General features: G+C 40.5%; 1 pseudogene; it reads right to left on the reverse strand.

Moving 5' to 3' along the window:
- Positions 1–812: 812 nt before the first annotated feature.
- On the reverse strand, positions 813–931 carry LOC126100249 (5S ribosomal RNA; annotated as a pseudogene).
- Positions 932–19,290: the final 18,359 nt, after the last annotated feature.

Raw genomic sequence — 19,290 nt, forward strand, 5'->3', positions numbered from 1 at the left:
CTGATAGCGACTACTCTGAAGCACAATAAAACTCTGAAACATGTATCTGTTATGTATAAGTTGTAAATAAATAGTTGCCACAATTCCAGCCCTGATGAATAGACATGGTGGTTTCTCTTTAAATCCTGTCTGGAATCTTGCTCTGTCCCTTGTCTAAAGACAAGAGGGACAGATTTAATACCACGTCACCCATTAGTTATGAATATTCACAGACGATAATCTCTGACATCGGTCACCTTGGTTGTGTGCGGCGTTAGTGTTCACATTGTGTGTGTTTTATCTTTCCGGATATGCTCTGCAAAAGGAGGTTTTAAATTTCCTTGCACAACGCTTCCTTGCTGCATTTGAGCCCTGAAAATGACAAGGTATGCACTTGCCGAAATATCGGCAGTTGTCGAAGACGTCACTCGGCTGCATTCCCATGTGTTATTTGAACTTCTTGTACGCCAGGAGTAACTCAGGTTGGACGAAATAAGATTAAGTCTCCAACTAATGCAGATGCTACGCTCGGAGCATTCCATGGATAAATTAAGGAATTATTTTGGAAGTAGGAAGACCAATCACTCATTGGTTCTTCAATCACCAAATTCGGGTTCACTACGTGGATCATCCACCCCTTCAAGTTCTCTAACTCCATCCGAACAGGCATCGGAAGGCTTATCGGCACCGACCGACCACCGTGTCATCCTCAGACAATAAGCATGCAGTTATGGAGTAGCATGTCGTAAGGACACGGCTCTCCTAGCCATTCTCAGTTTTCGGTTCCGGAGCCGCTCCTCAGTGGGCCTCACACGATCTGAGTGCACCCCTCTTGCCAACAGTGCTCGATAGACCCGGTCAGTCACCCACCGAAGTGTTAACCAAGGCCGATAGCGCTTAACTTCGGTGATCCGATGGGAACCGGTGTTACCACTGTGGCATCGCCGTTGGCGTAAATGTTCTAAGCAGCACTGTAAATACCTTGGTCCCAAATGCCCGTGAGGATTTATCAGCACCTGTCTTCCGGCTCAAATAACTACCGTATGCGCTGCAAACGGCCCTTTCGTGGAGTGATACCTTCATACCTCCTGATGATAGCTTCATTGTGTTGCAGTTTTTGTTCGTGTAATGAACATCTGCTTGCTTTCCGTCTTAGTGCCCGGACGAAAGCCAGTATCCAGGGCATCCCTATGGGTGCCACCAAGTTCATAGCCCTGATACGGTGGGCTGGCTGCACGGGTGGCAAGCCGACAAGCCGGACGGCGCGGTCCTGCGGTACCTTTCACGGCTACAGGTCCGCTAATTACGGAGCCCTGCGCACTGCAGTCCCAGCCGCGGCAGCAGTCGGACCGGATGAATCGCTTCTTTCACTGTGGCTAATTACTACTCCCGCCCACGGACTGGATCGCTCGTATCCCCCCTCCCCTTTTCTCCCCCACGAAACTCCAGCCGGATCGCAAATCCCTATTCACTGAGCTAATTTCCGGCGTTTAGAGAAGTGCCTTCCAAAGAAAAAAAGAGAACAAAAAAAAAGGAAAAAAGTTCGTTCATTAAAAATGCAATCTGACCAGGACTGCACGGAAACAGTGTATTCACCTACCACGTGAAATGCGAGCCAGTACCACGCCCTTCTCCAAACTTCACTTGCAATCAATTAGTCGTCAGCCTCAGAAGTGTGGCCTCTAGCTGGTAATTATTATAAATCAGCTGCAGCAAGGGGGAGTAAACTTTTAAAAGAAAATCGCTTGCACCACGTCGAGTAAGCAGAAAAGTTGCAGTAGCAAGTTGCCACGGAGTTTATTTCGCCCGCCTTGCTGCGTTTCTCCTCCAGACTGCAGACACCTGCCAAGACATGCACAGTGTTGGTCGAACAGCGGGTCGTGAAACTACGTACTCTGGCTAACAAACATAACAAACAAGAAAAACTGGAACTTAATGTGCAATATTATGTCATATATATATATATATATATATATATTGTTTTCTAGACAATCGATTTTCTTTTCTGTTTTGCTCAGTGCCCCCATAACGCAGTTTTAGGTTCATTCACTGGTGACGTATCAAGTAACCTTATGCCACAAGTATGGTATATTAGAGATTTATTTATTTTGTTTAATCATTCTTCACATCTACAGTCCATTATCTGGAAAGATAAGACAGGACGCCAAACTCACATTTTTGAATATAGTAAAAGTATATATAACAATTATTATTACTTAGTACTCAGAAATTCTACGAAATTAACACCGTGACAAAGAAACAGAGAAAGGAAGAGCAATAAACGATTTCCTACCAACATAAAACTACTTTTGATCCCTTAGCCAATAAGGCAACTACTTAGTATTACTGCTTCTATCTCTGAAATTGGTACATTTATCGTCTGCTCATTTATTTGCGTCATCGATTCCTTGTGGAACTAATACATATAAACTACTGAAGATCGTTTCCGTTACTGTGTAAGGTGCCAGGCAAATCCAACACCTTCCATGAAAGCCCTGACATGATAAGCAAATCCAGTAGTATGTCACATAGCTCCGAATAAATCGTGACATTAAATTAACCAAAGTAATACGATTAACGAGTGAGCAAATGGAATACCACAGACTAACACAAGAATGCCTAAATGCATGTCATACCTTCCCACCGTGAGACAGACGCAGTTCCGAGGTGAGAAACGAGAACAGAAGCCGAGAGCAGAACCGTGTTAAGCTGGAAGGCCCTACGATAAGGGACGGACACCCACGTCGCCAGCTAACCGCTAGGACCACCCCCAGCCCATGTTAAAAGCTAGAGCCCTCCAGAAGAACAGTATAGATCTTACGATAACACAAAAACGGCCACACCACCCGCAAGTTATAGCGTGAGACTTTTTCGCGTCTCTGTTACGTTGCAAACTTTAAAAACATTGCCCCACCACGAAAAGTATAACGTTTCTCATTGGATAGATAGAATTTTTGTAGGCGGAGCTTAATGTTAACATTGAGACCCTGATTGGTCAGATGAAAACACACGCAGATAGTTTTTTTAAACCAACTTCGGTAAAATGTAGTAAGGAGAAGTTAGGGGAGAGTTGCTTCCGAGACAGCGAGGTGAGCGGAGCTGTGCTGTCAGCCGCTCCCTGACGAACTCCGACAAGGTAATGGACGCACGCGATGCCGCATAACAGCGCATAAAGCTTCACTCAGAACTGCAGAAGTCTCATCTGTTACACCCCCTTCTTGCGTAATACTAGTGTCGATCGTCAATTAAAGCTCATGGTGTTCACATTTGCCACTTGAAGTAAAAATCTAAAACGCGATGATTTTTCTGTTATATAGTTATTGAGAAGCCACATCAGCCACTGTAATTTACGACAAGTTAGATAAGTAATTAAAGATGATTGAGGGTCACTGTAGACCATTTTGATAGTTTTCTCTTTTGTGAAACTTAATTTAAACCTAGATTATAGATGTGATATGGCATAGGTCATCCTTCGATCCATTGTAGAACTTGGAAACCCATTTAGGGAATATTCGTTCACATTTATGTTGAACGCAGTTGGTTTTTACCATCCTGTATTAAAACATTTCCGTTTATCAATAGTGCAATTTATAAACAATGTTTTGTGAGTAGAATAAAATTTCCAATGGTAAACTTAACTGCTTTTTCGACGTTATTTTACCAGATAACTAAAAATAGGAAAGCCTTGAACCCCTTCCACTAAATTTAGTTAGTATTAAGATTCTTTTACAGGGAGTGCAGTGGAGCTGACGCTGAAATCATTAAGTATTTGGTAATATCATCGCTAGTCTCACTCAACTCTTCTGAACTCTACATGTCATGTGTGGTCTGGCGTCTCCTTACCAGCAACAGGTCCCAGGTTCAAACTAGTCAATTCCGTAAAAAACACGCTCAGAGCGTCGTTGCGCGAAAGTGGTAGGGAGACACGATATAGAACAAACAGACACCACGCAGAATGTTAGAACTGGAGCCGTCGAAATTATCCCGGACAACAGTCATTGGTTGCTGGATTTCTTGGAAGTATGGCAGCACGTCAGAAGCATTACCATTTTGGTTGTCGATTCCACGGCTGACTTTAACTTCTTAGAAATCTCATTTGCGTATTCAATTGCGTTAGTGCCACGACCGCTCTTGAAAACAGTTTCCTTCAGGTGTCGCCGATCCCAGTTGCCTTGTCTCCATCTGCGCGTAATGTAAAGGGAGTTACTCGGTCAGGGTAGAAAACTGTACCTACAATTTATCTCTGTGGCAGGCGAAAGTTATTTTTCTGGCCGCTAACACCACCTGGGGGAAGAGCACAAATGACCCTCTGAAGAGGTAGAAAAGGCGAAGGAGGCGTGCAAAGGTAGAAACATTTGTAGGGCAAAAGCAAAGTGTAGTCCTCACAAATATGAATCACAAGATGCTGGAAGTAACTTGGAGTAAATGTTAAACATGGTATAAATGTATGAGGGAAACCGATCAGACAATAAAACCTGCTGATGCCAAACAGAAACTCCTTCTCCTCGGCAAAAACGAAGACAGTTCAAATAGTTGGTCATTTGTTTGGCTGGTGACACTGGAAGAGCAAGCAGACATTTTGATGCACTAAACGTAAACTCCGTCCACAGGACCCGGAGTGTCCATCGGCACGGATCGGCTTCCCTGTCATCCTCTGCCAATGGCGTCATGGTGTAGAGGGCGTGGTGTCAGCACACCACTGTCCCGGCCGTTGTCAGTTTTCGTGACTGGGGCTGCTACTACTCGATCATGTAGCTCTTCAGTTCGCATCAGAGGCTGACTGCACCCAGTTCCAGTTGATCCACCAAGGAAAAATCCCTGCCAGTACCGGGAATAGAACCCGGGTCCTCCACGTAGCTGTCAGCTGCGCTCACCGCCTAGCTATGCAGGCGGACGTAGTTGACAGAGTGGATAACGGATCTCAAAATGTTCAAATGTGTGTGAATTCCTAAGGGACCAAACTGCTGTGGTTATCGGTCCCTAGACTTACACACTACTTAAACTAACTTACGATAAGAACAACACACACACCCATGCCCGAGGGAGGATTCGAACCTCCGGCGGGAGGGCCGCGAAATCCGTGACAAGGTGGCTCAAACCGCGCGGCCACTCCGAGCGGCATAACGAATCTGCACCTGTAGCTTGTCAGTTCAGACTTGGCCACGGTTAGTGAACAAGAGTATAGGTTTAAGGTTGGTAAAGGATACACTTTTTGTGTTGATATAGAAGAAGGCTTCTCGGCAGTTTTCAAGTATCAAAAATGGCTCTGAGCACTATGGGACTTAACTTCTGAGGTCATCAGTCCCTTAGAACTTAGAACTACTTAAACCTAACTAACCTAAGGACATCACACACATCCATGCCCGAGGCAGGATTCGAACCTGCGACCGTAGCGGTCGCGCGGTTCCAGACTGTAGCGCCTACAACCGCTCTGCCACTAAGGCCGGCTTTTCGAGCATCATGAAGCTAGGAGTACAATAACGTATTATCGTTGAAAGAACTTTATTATTAGCCTCGGAGCTTTATTTAAAGTTTATAGGTTTTTTGTGGCGTATGTAAGTCATCCCGATGGAGTTGGGATATTTTCTGTAATAAAACAATGACATTTCTTGCCGTTCAATGTTCTCGATTCTGGATTGTATGGAGTAGCGACTCTATAATTAATACGACCCCTATGTTTCAAATTCTGAAGGTGGCAGGGGTAAAATGCAGGGAGCGAAAGACTATTTACAATTTGTACAGAAACCAGATGGCAGTTATAAGAGTCGAGGGTCATGAAAGGGAAGCAAAGGGGAGCAAAACGAGGATAATGGAATGTAGTCGAATAAAATCGGGCGATGCTGAGGGAATTAGATTAGGAAATGAGACACTTTAAGTAGTAAAGGATTTTTGCTATTTGAGGAGCAAATTAACTGATGATGGTCGAATTAGAGAGGATATAAAATTGTAAGTAGGCTGTTTAGGTTCTTATATTGGTAACGCCGCCGCCACGTAGCGCTCTCTCTATGAAAATCACTGGCTGTGCTGTGTGCAGTCTGTGGCTAGTTTGCATTGTTGTCTGCCATTGTAGTGTTGGGCAGCTGGACGTGAACAGCGCGTAGCGTTGCGCAGTTGGAGGTGAGCCGCCAGCAGTGGTGGATGTGGGAAATGAGATGGCGGATTTTTGAGTACAGAATGGATGTCATGAACTGCTATATATATGATGACTATTAAGGTAAATACATTGTTTGTTCTCTATTAAAATCTTTCATTTGCTAACTATGCCTATAAGTAGTTAGTGCCTTCCATAGTTTGAATCTTTTATTTAGCTGGCAGTAGTGGCGCTCGCTGTATTGCAGTAGTTCGAGTAACGAAGATTTTTGTGAAGTAAGTGATTTGTGAAAGGTATAGGTTAATGTTAGTCAGGGCCATTGTTTTGTAGGGATTATTGAAAGTCAGATTGCGTTGCGCTAAAAATATTGTGTGTCAGTTTAAGCACAGTCATGTATAATTTTTCAAAGGGGACGTTTCATATGACGACCGTTAGCCTAGGATACCTCACTGGAATCTTCTGATTTTTATCTTGTAGTTTGTGTAATTAGTGTAGCTATTGTTTATTGCTAGCGCGTAATTGTAGAGAGAATCTCCATTGTAGTTGCAGTCTTTCATTGTTGTACAGTAAAACAGTTGTGGCATGCATGTAGATTTGCACCAAATATTTCGCAGCTGTGCTTGCAATTAACTAGATATTATTTTCAGTGCTTTGTTAATGTGTTCTCTTATTTTTGCTCTTAAAATTGTGCTTTTCTGTGTTATCGTGTGAAATATTGTAACAATAATGGCGTGTAAAAAACGTAACACTAGGCTCCAAAGTAAAATGAGAAATAATAGTGACGACGAGCGTAGCTTATCAGCACCACTGTGTAGTGAATTAACAGACATTCGAAGTAGTAATTTGGTAATTGTGCATAGGGAAATGGAGCGGGCGGCAAATAATGGTGTAGACAGTCAAACAGGTAGTGAACAGGGAAGCATTATCGATCGATCGGTCGGCAACAGCTCGCCTCAGGAATCCGAAATGACAGAACACAATATTGCAAATACTGTAGACTTAGGTTTTGGGTCCTCACCGTTTTCTCAGATGAGTCAAGACACATTTTCTGCTTGTCGAAATGTGAATGCTGCCGGTGAAAACGCACTGCCAAAAAGCATAGAGAAACAGATTCCAGACACTAATACATTATTATTGCAATTAATGCAACAAATGGAACAAAATCAGAGACAAACACAGCAAAAGCCTCAAAAGTTAGACACAATGGAACAAAATCAGAGACAAACATAGCAAAAACTCCAAAAGTTAGACACAATGGAACAAATTCAGAGACAAACACAGCAAAAGCTTCAAAAGTTAGACACAATTAAACAACACCAGAGACAAACACAACAACAGTTAGATGCAATGGAACAAAATCTTCACACCACGCTTGAACAAACACGTGAAGATTTAATTACTGAGTTACATAAAATAGAATCGAAATGTCAAAAAGTCTGTAATGACGTAAAAACACAAATTTGTGAGCATTTCCAACCTATTTTTTCGCGTCATGAAAATGCATTACAGAATCACGAGGCAGCCATAAAAGAACTGCAAACTATTGTTCATGAAAATCATGAGACCTTGCAAGCTAAAATGGACTCAGTTGCATCTACCGATTCGGTTACGCAATTTGCAAAAACTCAGGAAAACTTAAAGGACACAGTAGAAAGACACATGGAGGAAATTAGTTCATTATCAGAGAAAGTAGTTGAACTTTCGGATCAGCTAAATAATTTATCTACGAATGTAGATGATAATCTGAATGACACAAAACCAGTAGTCTTTAATGACACAGAAGAGTGCGAACAAATTAGGAAATTCAAACAAAATCAGAATCAAATTAATACGCAATACAAAAGAGAAATCCGGGAAGTACAATATCAGTTGGCACAAGTAATACAAAAATTTCATATTTCAGAGGACACTCGCGCTCCAACACGGGAAGAGGAACTTAGAAATACGGAAAAGCTACAAAATAATAACACAGGACACTTCGGAAATTATGAAAGAAATTGGTAAGGCGCACCGAATTTTGAGATGGAACCGCCGAAACGACGTAACAATGACCGACATGTGACTCGCCGACATGATGATTTTGACTATAAGCTGTTCATTACTACACGTAAATTCAAAACATTTCAGAATTCTGGCAACGACATTCATCCACAAGCATGACTCCATCAATTCTCTCATTGTTTTCCTCCCAACTGGTCGTTAGAACACTGATTAGAATTTATGTGTGGCTACTTAGAGAATGAACCAGCTGTAAGAATGCGATGGGTCATTCACAATTGTCACAGTGAAGGAGAATTTTATCATGCCTTCCTCTCAGCATATTGGTCTCAAGCTACACAAGACTGAGTAAAACATAACATCATAATGATGAAACATTTCGAACAATCTGAATTTTCCAGTCTTGTGAAATATTTTGAAGACATGTTGCACAAGAATCAGTACCTGTCAAACCCATACAGACCCTCAGAACTCATCCGCGTTTGCTTAATCAAATTACCTGAACATTTATGGCATATTATTTTGGCAGGACGTTGCAAAGACGACATTGAAGCTTTTCAGGGGCTCTTACAAGAACTGGAAATTGACACTGACAATCGCGGAAGGCGAAAACAGGAGTACAACAATTACAGGTCACATCTGTCACAATTCTGCGATGACAGAAATAATAACTGGACGCGACAAGGCTATTCTCACAACACAAATCGTGACCAAAACAGACACCACCAGTATGACAACCGTTGGCAGAGTAGTAATACTTACAGGGAAAGATCACCTCTCCGCGGTAATGACTATCACAGAGACAATCAGAGTTACAGACAATATGGGAACCAAAACAATTATTATTACGGGAGACAGAATAACTTTAGACGTAACGGTCCAGCGCGCAATTACGATTCAGGGAGAAATTCTCCACCACGTGACAGACAAGAAAGAAACTATGGAATCTACCGACATGACGACAGACGATATGATCGTAACGACAGACCTGAATTGCTTCAGAACTGGTGGGTTTTAAACAGGGCAGGTCCCTCTCGACAAGGAGAATTTGTAGAAGTTATGTCTCCAAACCCCAATAACGACGCGCGCCAACAAATAGACAATAGGCAATGACTTATACCGCTGGCAGCCACAAAACGTACGTATGAAACTAACGACGCAGCTGCCGTAGCTAGTAATTACGTAAAACTGGAAGACATTAGGGACAACTTACTCCAAGAACACGACGTAAAACATAACAACATTGCATATCCTGTGATTCATATTACAGTAAATGACGTAAAATTTACGGCAGTACTTGACTCTGTCAGTCCCATTTCAGTAATTAGTGAAACAGCCTTTAGCAAATGCAACAAATCGAAAGATTGCCCCACATTTCCGTTATGTAAGATTAAATTACAAGGTGCAATCTTTGGAAAAAGTGTAGATGTACGCCAACAAACCAACTTAGAATTCTTTTGTCAAAGCCACAGCTTCTCTATGAACTTTCTTATTGTTCCATTATTGTCGACGGAAATTATACTGGGAGTAGACTTTTTGAATGAATACAAAGCAATCTTAAACTTTCACGATGTAGCTATGAAATTTGAAGATTGGCTCTCAAACCATGACGAAGAAATTAATCGGCTTTCCCTCCTGTTAGACAACAGTTCGGAATTTTCGACGGAACTTGACACTAACAATCACTCTGCAAGTACTGACAGTGATGATATCGACGGCGCATTTGATACTAATGAGTTAATTCAGAATAAAATTCAAACAATTGAGAATTGTAATGACACTGATAGGCAGGACCTTTTTGAGATTTTACAAGCACATTCCACAGTTTTTACTCACAAAACAGTAACAATCAAGGGATTTCAATACCAATTTCGTGTTCGTGAGCATACTTAATTTTCTGTTAGACCATACGTAATTCCAGCACATTATAAGATACCGTGTTAGAACAGAAATACAATCTATGCTTGACGAGGGCATTATTGAGCCTGCAGTAAGCTCATACAACAATCCATTACATGTTGTTGAGAAGAAAAAGGATCGATCAGGCTTGTCTTAGATTCGAGACAAATCAATACTATCATCATTCCTGAAACAGACAGGCCGCAAACGTTGGAAGAACTTCTTCAAAATTTTAATGGTATAAAAGTGTTGTCTTCCATTGATCTCAGATCCAGCTTTTATCAGATGGAACTTCATCCAGAATGTAGAAAATACACAGCTTTCCTTTGTTTCGGCGTTTCTTATCAGTTTCGGAAACTTCCTTTTGGTTTGAACATTTCTTCGGCAGCATTCATTCGCGGGCTAAATTCCATATTACCTGAGTTCTTAAAACGTCACATGACCTTATATGTGGACGATATTCTGATAGCAGAAGCCTCATGGGAACAACACAATCGCATCCTCAACAGCGTGTTACATATTTTTGCAGAATCTGGAATTACAGTTAACTTGGAAAAATCTGAATTCGGTAGGACAAAGGTGAAGTTTTTGGGACATATTATTTCTTCTGAAGGCATTCAGCCGGATCCTGGCAAGTTAGAAGCAATAAGAGCCATTCCAGTTCCATCCACAAAAAAACAAGTCCGCAGTTTTCTAGGTCTTGTAAATTTTTACCGTCGTTTTCTGAATATGCAAATTCTAGTTACACCAAAACTTTGTTCTCTCACTGGAAAAAATAGTATTTGGAACTGGGACGAACAAGCACAGTTGGAATTCAATTCTTTGAAAGAATCGCTACTTAATGCGCCAATACTAGCTCATCCAGATCTGTCACAAGATTTCTGCCTTAGCACGGATTCTTCTAAAGTCGGTCTTGGTGCCCATTTATATCAGGAAGCCACAGAAAATGACACTACTGTTCAGAAAACCATTGCTTTTGCTAGCCGAGTGCTAACAAAATCTGAAAAAAATTATTCCGTTACTGAATTAGAAGCTTTAGCTATCGTTTGGGCATTTAACAAATTCCGTTTCTTTCTTTCTGGTAAGCACGTAAAAGTATACAGTGATCATCGTGCATTACAATTTGTTATGTCTTCAAAATTAAATCATGACAGGTTAAAACGTTGGGCATTGTTTCTGCAAGAATTCCACTTCACAATAGTCTACATTCCCGGCAAGGAGAACATTGTTGCGGACGCACTGTCACGCGCACCGGCTGGGCTTCAGAAAAGTAACACAGAAGGCAAGCTCGAGAAAAATTTCAGTATTCTTTACATTCAGAAAGTCGCCTTTGAAAACTTCATCACGACATCTTTAAAGAACATATCTCATGAACAAGATAAAGATCCGATTTGGAAGGACATCAAAAGTAAATGGCATGAAAAGACACACACTCAGATTCGGCATTATTACCTGGTTAGAAACAACATACTCTTCAAACGCTGCACTGTTGATGACAAGCTATGGGTACTTTGCATTCCAGACGATTTTGTTAATAAGCTCATTTGGTACATTCATTTCAGCTACGCACATTTTGGTCCACGAAAATGTTATCATATTCTTCGAACGACTTGTTATTTTAACAATATGGAAAAGCGAATTCGAAGAGTCTTGTCTATTTGTAAACTTTGTCAAAAGGCGAAACCATCTACTATCTCACATCGTGCTCCGTTGTTTCCCATTATTCCTTCTAAATTAAAAGAATTTGCTGCTGTTGATCTCTTGGGACCCCTTGTCAGAACATCGAATGGATTTTCGTACGTTCTAGTCGCTGTTGAACTTACTTCAAAATTTGTTTCTTTCACTCCGTTACGTAAAGCCACTGGACGGTCTGTATCCAACGCCTTTGTTAAAAATTTCTTACGTGAAGTTGGCCACGTTGCTAAAGCCATTTCAGATGACGGACCGCAATTCAGATCTGCTCTTTGGTCCCGCATGCTTCGGAATCATAAAATCAAACCTGTTTTTATTTCATTGTACTCACCACATTGTAACCCGTCTGAACGGATTATGAAAGAAAGAAATAAGCTTTGCAGACTTTATTGTCACAGAAAGCATCAGCATTGGGACAGATATTTACACTTATTTCAAAATGTGCTGAATCAAATGCCTCATGATTCCACTGCTTTACCACCTACTCTTGTACTAAAGAATGAAGAACCACCGAACAGAATCAGAGAGCTTGTACCTTTCCCGAATACACGTAAACTTCGACACAAAGACATAATTGATTTGGCTCTTAAAAATATAAAATCTGCAGCAAACAAAAGGAGAAAACTACACGGTAAAGCAAATGCAAAGAAATTATATATTGGTCAGAAAGTTCTCATTAAAGCTCATTCATTGTCACATAAGAAGAAACACTTAAGTCACAAATTCTTTCTAGTTTACAATGGACCTTACAGAATCCGACGTATACCACATGATAATTGCGTTGAAGTTGAAACTCTGCGTACTAGGAAGAGTAAAGGTTTACACCACATTTCACATGCAAAACCGTTTATTGAAAGATAATCTGCTTTTTAACTTTGTCTTTGCCATAAAACGTTTCACTTCACATTTCTAGTATGCATTGTCAGACTTAGAAACTGTTACCATGCAACAATGTTTCAAGTTAAATATCCAGTAAAGAACCAAGAGAACTTATTTAAACAGAAATTACGAATTCATTGTTATTGTGAACAGACAACACAGTGTTATTGTGTGTGTGCATTCTTGCTTGTTAGTTGCACGATTACGTAACGACTATAAGGCTCACATACTTAGAACATATACCAGTACTGCTAATGAGATTTTAATGCAACATTTTGGTTTACTTGAAAATACATTCTGGATTTAAAGTACTTTCTGTGAGATACCAGATGACACAGTGGTTAGTTTATGTGACAGCTACACGATTTTATCACGACACTACTAATGAGTGACAATTTACAATGTGGCTTTTGAAGTGTTTCTGTTTTATATCTGCACAGTTTTTCTGAATTATTCTGGAAAGTAAAACATGTTTTAGTAGTAACTTCTGTGGTATAGCTACAATGAGACAGCCTTTTCCGTAGCACAACAATACGTTACAGCACAGTAATATCTTCATCACAGCAATATGCGTAATAACTAAGATATCTATACGCAAAGCATTTCACTTTTGTTTATCATGAGGTAAGTACATTGACTTCTGCAGAACTTAGCTTTCGGACGACAATAACTACGACACTTCCACAGAGATTATCTTACAGCAAGACGCACATTTAGCGCTACAGGACACGTATTTGGGTGATTAATTTTGTATTTAAATCATTTATTTTTAAAGATATTTGAAGTACAATGATACAAATGTTTTCCGTAATACATTTCATTCCATTGTTGTAATCTGTAACACCTGAGGGTATAATTACATTAATCCTCAGGGGGGTACACGCTTACTTTGTGTACCATGTGTGTGGCAAGCACAAGGAGCCCTAGCTAATATGGTATTTGCTTATACAACTTTACACATCGGTACCATATTTCTCTAACACACAAATTACACAGCTATCTGATCATTTAACTGAGAGATAAACATTTTTTTTGCTACATCAGTGACACATGTTTACGCAATTACACAGTTGAATAACTTCACACTTATGAAACTGTATTTTGTCTGTACTTTGTGAATTGTTCATATTTTTTCAGACCCATTGTGATATTATGAGAACTTTGAATGATGTATTTGGTATGGGATCATGATTTTTAAAAGTACGTTTGAGGTAGATGACACTTTTGACATGAGCAGAGAATTTTTTTAATTATTGGAGGAAGCTACGACGATTTTGAGAGTTCACTGAGGTGTTATGATGTTATTATTACGATGACTACGTGTATTATGCTGTTGCGGTATGTAAATGATCAATAAGCTGATGCTATATGAGTTATTTGATTATGCTACGTATCTGGTATGATGAAATATTGAAGAAGTGTCGACGAATAAGCCAAGGAATAATGAATAGTGTTTAGGGACTCTAGTTTGTGAAAAAGGTTGCTGGAATCCAAGAATCATACTTTAAGAGTTATGAAATGTATGTAAATGCGTGAATGTGTTACAATGCCAACGAAAATTTTTTGGACACTGTTATATCAGTAGCATTTTGTTTCTACAGATTTGTAACGCAAATTCTTGACCTGTGAAATATTTTTATATGGGACTGTCACTGTAGCGGAAACTGCTGTCGTAAATATTTCGGTAAGAAAGTTAAGTGACCACCTTCACGTAATGTGTCGTGGGCACCCAGCTACGCGACTGACACCTGGAAAAAAGCCATTAGTGTGTGCCTTTCAGAGGCGCAGGTGGAGAAGAAAAAAAAAAGAGGCCATTATCCTCGCTGTTGACATTCCTTTGTAGAAAGCATCGTAAATACGACACCCTCAAACTTGAAAACATGATTACACTGTAGAGTTCTTAATTTATGATATTTACTGAAATGAAATGATGAGAAACATTTCATGTCTATTGTCTTGCTAGTTGAAAGATTGTTTAATGCATTATGAAATGCCATATGGCTAGTGAATGACGTTTCACGCCTTGCTTTGCATATTTTGTTTAATATCTAGTTCCTAGCTGCACTGCAGCATTGGTTAAAATAAAATTTTATAGACATACTAATATAAATATTTTATGCCTACAGATCCAGTAAAAAATAACTTTATGATGGATGTACTCAAAAAAAAAGGAGGAGCACAAAAAGGCATTCCCCTTCACAGGAATTGCATACAGAATTTTCTTTTCAAGTACTTGGTAATTTCTTTTGTAGAATAAATTGTGATGCATCACTCTAGTGTTAAGATGTGACATAGGTATTAAACATGGCCATTTTTACTGTAATATTTTTTCTGCTTGAGCTTTCTCATGTTTAGATATAAATTATTGCATTTGCTGCGGCTGTTTGCTAGGCATAGTGCTACTAAATTTCACTTTGTATTACTCTGTTAAGCTAGTTTTACTACTGATTTGTTTTTCTTGTTTGCTGCACAGTGCCTTATATTAGTTGTAATATTGCAATTGCTTTGCCTATTTAAATTTTTTGTCATTGATGTTTGTGTTAATTGTTTTATGCTGCTGCATTGCCTCGTCCCTTAGTTTAGCATCTGAGCTCAGTAGATTTAAGTTAGCTTAAGCGGGTGTATCCTGTAAGAGAATGAGTTGCGATGAATTTGAAGAAATGCACTGAGAGGTTATACGAGAAAAATACAGAAAGGACGATTGGATAGGATTTTGTTTGGTGGAAGCAAAGGTTGAAATAAGACGAAAGATCTATGGAATGAAGTTTTGGGTTGGACTGCAGTACCAAATGTTACACTGAAAACAAACCCTGTCCTTTCCTTTTGTGTTATCCCACTATGTCTTTGTGTACCCTTCTGTATTTGTTTTCTTCCTGTCTCTGTGTAGAATTTTTTCTTCTTCTAATACTAAGCTACATTCACTATGATGAGGAATACTGTTATCCTCAAATATAATTGGCATTAATAATATGTTATTTACCTTATAAATATGCTTAGACATTATTTATTCTGTTTTATTTTAATGCTCATGTGTAAAGTTGATGTTTCAAAAGTTATTCTGATCTTTTATGTATGTACTCATGTCATAATTCCTGTAACACTGATGTATATGTTATTTCGATTCTTTTGTAAAGCTTGTACTACAAATGTTATCTGTATTGTTGTGTTCTTTAATGATGTTTTCTGTATTTCTGCAATTGTATTCTCATGTTATAAAATTGTAATTGACACCAGTTTATCACATTAAGTAACTTGTAAGCATTCATTTCACTGCACACATTTCTGTTGGTCATAGTATATGGACAATATGTGAGGAGTAGGTAGTGATAGTGTTTGCACGTGTGTTAATAATTCAGCAAGGGACTGGATAACAGCATTGCTGGTTATAAGGACAATTCCAAAAACTTTGTGAGTGCACAAGTGGTGGTTTATGGACTTGCTATATTCTCTGCAAGACTCTTCGATGGTGAATGTGCACCTGCACAGTCGCAACAGATGGCTGCTGGCCGTCTCTACATGGACTACAGTGGGTCTGCATCTTTGATGGCCCACCAATACCATTATTTCTACAAGGACTGCAGTGGGTCTGCACCTCTGGTGGCCCACCAATACCACAGTCTCTACCAGGACTACAGTGGGTCTACTCTGTGATGACCTACCTACCAATATTCATCAACTTCGACTGACTCTGCGGTGGGTTTGCTCTGTTGTGGCCCATTACCTGTCTGCATGTCAAGAGTCAGCACTGTCTTTCCGTTGGAAGGACAACACTACTTCTTCAAGACTGCATGGAAATCCACTACTTCTGTGTGCAATTTCTTTTACTAATGAGACTTTGTGAAAAAAAAACTGTAATTACTATTATGATGAATGATCAGGAATATCTTTATGGACTGTGAGAAAATTTTAGCTTTTGATCAACATTGTATCAATAAGTGTGTGCATTTGATTTCTTTGTTATTGTAATTACGATTATGAAAAATTTTAATAAATATGTATTGCCCAGTGCCCAAAACAATTTGTAAAAATTTTTGTGGGGAGCATGGGGGCTATGTAAGTAGGCTGTTTAGGTTCTTATATTGGTAACGCCACCGCCACGTAGCGCTCTCTGTATGAAAATCGCTGGCTGTGCTGTGTGCAGTCTGTGGCTAGTTTGCATTGTTGTCTGCCATTGTAGTGTTGGGCAGCTGGACGTGAACAGCGTGTAGCATTGCGCAGTTGGAGGTGAGCCGCCAGCAGTGGTGGATGTGGGAAATGAGATGGCGGATTTTTGAGTACAGAATGGATGTCATGAACTGGCTGTGCTGTGTGCAGTCTGTGGCTAGTTTGCATTGTTGTCTGCCATTGCAGTGTTGGACAGCTGGACGTGAACAGCGCGTAGCGTTGCGCAGTTGGAGGTGAGCCGCCAGCAGTGGTGGATGTGGGAAATGAGATGGCGGATTTTTGAGTACAGAATGGATGTCATGAACTGCTATATATATGATGACTATTAAGGTAAAAACATTATTTGTTCTCTATTAAAATCTTTCATTTGCTAACTATGCCTATTAGTAGTTAGTGCCTTCCGTAGTTTGAATCTTTTATTTAGCTAGCAGTAGTGGCGCTCGCTGTATTGCAGTAGTTCGAGTAACGAAGATTTTTGTGAGGTAAGTGATTTGTGAAAGGTATAGGTTAATGTTAGTCAGGGCCATTGTTTTGTAGGGATTATTGAAAGTCAGATTGCGTTGCGCTAAAAATATTGTGTGTCAGTTTAAGCACAGTCATGTATAATTTTTCAAAGGGGACGTTTCAAAATGTAGACTGTCAATGGTAAGGAAAGCGTTTCTGAAGAAGAGAAATTTGTTAACATCGAGTATAGATTTAAGTGTAAGGAAGTCGTTTCTGAAAGTATTTGTATGGAGTGTAGCCATGTGTGGAAGTGAAACATGGACTATAAATAGCTGGACAAGAAGAGAATAGTAGCTTTAGAAATGTGGTGCTACAGAAGAATGCTGAATATTAGATGGGTAGATCACATAACTAATGAGGAGGTATTGAATAGAATTGGGGAGAAGAGGAGTTTGTGGTTGTGGCACAACTTGACTAAAAGAAGGGATCGGTTGGTAAGATATGTTCTGAGGCATAAAGTGATCACCATTTTAGTATTGGAGGGCAGCGTGGAGGGTAAAAATCGTAGAGGGAGACCAAGACGCCAATACACTAAGCAGATTCAGAAGGATGTAAGTCGCAGTAGGTACTGGGAGATGAAGAAGCTTGCACAGGATAGAGTAGCATGGAGAGCTGCATCAAACCAGTCTCAGGACTGAAGACCACAACAACAACAACAACATGTTGTAGATACATCGTCACCGTAATTGGGCCAATAATTAAAGCCAAAGAGACTGGTACACTTGCCTAACATCGCGTAGGACCCGGCGAGCACGCAGAAGTGCCGCAACACGACGTGGCATGGACTCGACTAATGTCTGAAGTTGCGCTGGAGGAAATTGACACCATGAGCCCTGCAGGGCTGTCCACAAATACGTAAGAGTACGAAAGTTTAAAGGCCTCTTCTGAACAGCACGTTACAAGGCATTCCAGATATGCTCAATAATGTTCATGTCCGGGGACTTAGGTAGAGAGCGAAAATTTTTAAAGGCAGAAGGGCCACACTGTAGCAATTCTGAAGTGTTGGGTGTCGCATTGTCCTGCTGGCATTGCCCAAGTCCGTCGGAATGTACAGTGGACACGAATGGATGCCGGTGACAAGATAGAATGCTTACGTAAGTGTCACCTGTCAGAATCGTATCTAGACGTATATCAAAAGTTCCATATCACTCCAATTCCACACGTCGCACACATTAAAGTCTCTCCACTAGCTTGAACTTGCAGGGTCCATGGATTCATGTGATTATATCCATACCCGTACACGTCCATCCACTCGATACAATTTGAAACGAGACTCATCTGACCATGCAACATGTTTCCAGTCGTCAACAGTCCAATGTCGGTGTTGACGGGCCGATGCGAGGCGTAAACGCTTGTGTCGAGCAGTCATCCTGGATACACGAGAGGGCCTCCGGCTTCGATTGCCCATATCGATGATGCTTCGTTGATTGGTTCGCACTTTGACACTTGTTGAATTCAGAGCACTGAAATCTGCAGCAATCTACGGAAGGGTTGTACTTCTGTTACATTGAACGATTCTCTTCAGTCGTCGTTGGTCCCGTTCTTGCAGTTTCTTTTACCGGGCGCAGCGATGTCGAAGATTTGATGTTTTACCGGATTCCTGATATTCACGGTACATTCTTGGAATGGCCGTATGAGAAAATCCCACTTCATCGCTACCTCGGAGATGCTGTGTCCAATCTCTCTTGCGACGACTATAACACCACGTTCAAACTCACTCATATCTTGATAACCTGCCATTGTAGCAGCAATAACCGATCTAACAACTGCGACAGATACTTGTTGACTTACATAGGCGTTGGCGACAGCAGCACCGTACTCTATCTGTTTACATAGCTCTGTATTTGAATAAGCATGGCTATACCAGTTTCTTTGACACTTCAGTGTGTGATAAATACAGTACAAATTACTCCTGAAGAACGGAGGCCTGGAACGCACAACACGAGAACTGACAACAGAAATTCAGACAGCTGCTAAGGCCAGGGTAAGACTCATAGGAGCAATAACAGAAGAGTTCTCAATCAAGACTGGTGTCAAACAGGGAGGTGGACCGTCACCAGTTTCGTTCAGCATCGCTCTGGACG

The sequence above is a fragment of the Schistocerca cancellata genome, chromosome 1 (genome assembly GCF_023864275.1).
Source record: "Schistocerca cancellata isolate TAMUIC-IGC-003103 chromosome 1, iqSchCanc2.1, whole genome shotgun sequence".
Taxonomy (NCBI): domain Eukaryota; kingdom Metazoa; phylum Arthropoda; class Insecta; order Orthoptera; family Acrididae; genus Schistocerca; species Schistocerca cancellata.